A 4680-nucleotide genomic window follows, 5' to 3' on the forward strand; every position below is an offset into this window, starting at 1 on the left:
TATTTTCACTTTAACAGACAACAGAACGGTAACTTTTTTTAATCTGACGAAAATTTGGCTTTGGATACCAGTGTTTTAGTGATTTCAGAGTGAATATAGATGAATTACCATAGACAAACATACCATAGAGTGTGGCGGTGGGTGTCGCTTGACTGTCACTGTCACGCTGTTAATCATCTGTCAATAGCGTCAAAAAACGAAATAATATATGCCAAATTAGACAAAATGGCAGCGTATATCTGTCCCACTTTTTTGTGAATGTGTAAGTGAGACAAAAGTTGGACCTACGTTTCCACATGTTAGTATCGTCGTTCTGTCGAAAACTGTCCGTTTGGACTAGCTCGTACTATGAAATAATACGTTAACCTTGGCAGTCGGGAGTAGTCGATACTATTAACCATGTATGCGGTGTTCAATGTTGTACTAACGGTACAGTATGGCTAGTATAAGATTTCACAGTTTTTAAAATACTAAACTCGAAAACGAGTTTTTTCATACATCTACAGCCAGCGACACAGGCGGAAACATTACGAACTAAAGTTGATCGAGCAAATGCGAGTATATCTTTTATTTTACCATACCAAATACCACATTAATACGTCACCATCGAGAATGGCAGCCGTTTTCGTCGACACGAATACCAATACCACATCAATACCAGCAAATCCGAACCACGAGTTCATCGTTTGACACCAATTTGACACGCTAAAACTAGTAAATGACGTCATTTTCGCGTAAGTTTACGAGTCGGTGGTCGAATTGTAACTCACCAAAAAATACTCAGTGAGAGAAGCTTGAGAGCAGTGATAAATAAACAAAATGATGAAATTTTATAAGTCCCTGGGCCTTAATTTGCCCACGGGAGGCGAGGAGAATGATCAAGCAGACTGTGAAAGCTAACCGTCGTGGTTGTGTAACTAAATTTGACTCAGCGGCGTTATTTGTGATGTACATAGTGCATCCGTCAAAGAAAAGTTCTAACATAGCCCAAACCACCAGCAAGTTGAAGTGGCAATGAACAATCCATGCCTGTCGTATTGGGCGGAGATTGGGTACAAGCACAGCGTACCTCAGGAACCTACCTAAGTGTAGTGTGGGATACCGTGTCATTGACTGGCGATATTACAGAGTAACGTTAAGTGACTGGATGAGGGCACAGGAAGCCTCAAGGCTGGGTGTGGTGAACCTCTTTGAAAAACCCTACATTTAGAAGTACCTACCTACCTAGACGACAGACGTCCGTAGACTGAAATGATAAAAGTGCATCTCGAACGATCCATTTTGTGCAGCGATAGCCATCGGCTCGCAGAATGCATTTAATAATGCTAAATGATAAATGCTAATGGTAGAATAATTGTAATGTTAGAAGATCGACCACAAAGAGTACCTACCATATCACCCTCACCATTGAGGCTAAGTTAAGAAAGTCTATGCACAATAGGTAGGTACGCTACCTACCTATATCTACATAATATTATTCTAAGCCTTATAGTAGGTACATAATACGTGTGACTCCAAGTATAAGCAGGTAGGTGTTACTCTGTTTTTTCAATTCCTGAGTGATAGATTCATTAGTACTTGTCTCTTTATCAGAATATTTAGTTCTATTCTATTTAAATTTCTTCATTGCAGTTGTTTTTACCATCATTTACTTACCTGGAACATTTTGCCATGATTGGATTCACTTATAGAAAGTAGGTACTACCTATCATAAAATTAATCTATTAAAATTCCACCAGAATAGTTACCTAGGTAGGTACTTGTGCAAAGCCATAGTGAGTTGGCTTGTTGCACAGCTGGGTAGTTGTTTAAAAGTATTCACCTAGGTAGGTACCTAAACACTCAGTACATGTTCTTCAAACTTATTACCTCACAGAGGTGAAGTAGGTAGGTATACTTATACAATTGCAAACAGTACCTATAACACCTACCATTCCTTGCATTCATTGATGATGTGCCACGCCAGCTTGCATCCACTCAGACAAGCAAGTACCTACCTACCTAACATGGCATAAGCGTAGCATAAGTTAGTGAAATGTTGTGTTAAATGAACCTCCCTATGTAATTTTATGTAGCTTATATTAAATATTTTCTGAATCAATTTTTTTTTTCAGGTTGCAGATCACCAGTATTATTACCAGATTATGATGCCTGCCTCCCTGATCCCAAGTACCTACCTAACTCAATTCAAGACTAACCCGAGGTCATCAATCTTGTAGAATACCTATACATATATTAAGAACTGTTTATGTAGGTGCTTAAATACATCTTATGTAATTTAATTATACAGGTGTATGGTACCTACTTATTTATGCACCTATTGGTGCCTAATACCTAGGTATCTAAAAGTATCTAGGTATTAATATTATTTCAGGTGTGAGGTATAGATCTTTAAGTAATAGTCATTAAATCTTTATTGTTTTAATTTGTTTTATTTCATTTTAAAAATAAAAGTTCTTAAGGTTTAGATAAGTAACCATTTGCATAGTTAAAAGGTATCCTGGAATTTGCCTGCCTGGATAGCCTGAAATCTATGTTCAAAACTAAATTAAAGCGACAGGTTTTAATGCTATTCCTTTTGTAATGCTCCCTGCACTACGGAAAAGGACAGCACTAGATTTAGAACCTGTCATTCTAGTTTAAAGATTGCGTCTCACCCCAAGTCCCAACTGCTTGTGAAAGTCTCATCAAAATTGGTTCTGTCAATTCAAAGATTAGCACACCAAATTGATTACTTATAGCTTAACGATTACTACAGTAACATACAGACTTAAATTTTGTTTATTTGTATGGCTCAATATTTTGAAACATGCCGCCTCGATAGGACGTAAGTGGGGGTGGGATGGGCAAGAGGGAGAGGAGGGTAAGTCAATCCCTCTCCTTCCCAGATGGATTATTTTATTGAATTTTTTAATTTTGATAAAATTGATATTGGTAAAACTTTTACCCTCGATAGGGTGAGGAGAAAAGGGGAAGGTCATTCAAGAAGTGGTTATAAAAAAATAACAATGAAGACTGGCATACCTGCCACAGCTCTCTAACCTAACCAATAACTCATTCAGTATATCAAATCTTTGAAATGAGCAACCGTCGAGTTTCTTGCTGGTTCTAGCTATAAAAAACAATTTATTTAATTTTAAATTTTTATATTATTACAAAATTATACAGGAGTGTTACTGCACTGACAGCTTATGGGAGCTTATTCTGTAGAATGTAGTCTTAATGCAGGAACACCACAATGCAATCTTCTAGCAAAGTGGATTAGGCACTAATCCACAGGCTTTCAAGCTCAGGTTTCACTGAAAAAGGAATTATTGATCTTTAATTTTCTAAACTGCTAATTAGACAATTAGGTAATATTCTTCTTATTTTACTATTTATCTACTAAGATAGATAGTAGTCTTAGTGTTATTTATAATATTTAATAACTACATGATGCCCTTATAAGTTTTAAAAATCCAGTGCTAACTCTTTGATTTCCAGGATACCTAGTCTGATGTAGTCCAGTATGACACCAAAATAAATACTCCATACCAAATAAATGATAATAATGACAACTTAATTTGCACGGATTTATCCAATAGGAACTGTTTTATTTTCTGTAATAAAACATCAGCAATGTCCATCTCCGCGAAGAAGATCCGCCATACAAGAACTTTGTACCTTTCGTCAAAATTGGTTGAACAGGTGGGCTGTAAAAAGCTAGCAGACAGACAAACAGATACACTTTATTCTGACATACAGCTTAAACTCAATGTCCTGATTCTGCATATTTGTAAGTTACTAAGCATAAATATTTAAAAATTTATAACAGCCCTGACAAGTAAAGGTTACAAGTAACTAGAAAAGAGCTAATAAGTTTCAATTGGCTGAATATAACTAGTTATTTAAGTAGGTACAAAATAATAATGAAGTTATGATTTCACTATAGGTGGCTAGATACTCTTGAAACCTGACCACTTGCTTGCCTAATTCAAATCAAGGTATGTAGATAGTTATATCTCTAGTCTTTTCTAGTTACTGTAACCTTTACTTGTCAGGGCTGTTATAAATTTTTAATTTGCACTTGTGATTTCTCTATAGGTTGGGTCACTACTCACTTCCCTTATCCAAAACAAGAGATTGGTATGTAGATAGTTATATGTACCTATTAAGTACATACTAATCTAGTTACTAAGTGCTATTATTCTAAAAAAAACCTATGTAGACGTGATATCAAGAGAGTAAACGTACATATAAAGCTGACATACGATATTATTACTCATTGCATTTTATTTAAATAGTACCTACACACCTAAATACAATATATATTATAATCACTAGTTCTTGAATACCTTTAAATAAACTTCTGTATATTAAAATCCTTTCATTCAGTTTGCTTTTATTTATTTTCACTTTAACAGACAACAGAACGGTAACTTTTTTTAATCTGACGAAAATTTGGCTTTGGATACCAGTGTTTTAGTGATTTCAGAGTGAATATAGATGAATTACCATAGACAAACATACCATAGAGTGTGGCGGTGGGTGTCGCTTGACTGTCACTGTCACGCTGTTAATCATCTGTCAATAGCGTCAAAAAACGAAATAATATATGCCAAATTAGACAAAATGGCAGCGTATATCTGTCCCACTTTTTTGTGAATGTGTAAGTGAGACAAAAGTTGGACCTACGTTTCC

General features: G+C 35.6%; 1 long non-coding RNA gene across 2 annotated transcripts; it reads right to left on the minus strand.

The window, feature by feature from the left end:
* Positions 1-2774: 2774 nt before the first annotated feature.
* On the minus strand, positions 2775-4386 carry LOC123869333. 2 transcript variants are annotated; one of them, XR_006796869.1, is made up of 2 exons: positions 4335-4386; positions 2775-3299 (listed from the first exon to the last, which is right to left on the minus strand). It is a non-coding gene; the product is annotated as an uncharacterized LOC123869333 (long non-coding RNA). The 2 variants fall into 2 exon arrangements; XR_006796868.1 differs by lacking the exon at positions 4335-4386 and adding an exon at positions 4101-4227.
* Between the last annotated feature and the right edge of the window lie 294 nt (positions 4387-4680).

This window comes from Maniola jurtina, chromosome 11 (assembly GCF_905333055.1).
Source record: "Maniola jurtina chromosome 11, ilManJurt1.1, whole genome shotgun sequence".
Classification (NCBI taxonomy): Eukaryota; Metazoa; Arthropoda; class Insecta; order Lepidoptera; family Nymphalidae; genus Maniola; species Maniola jurtina.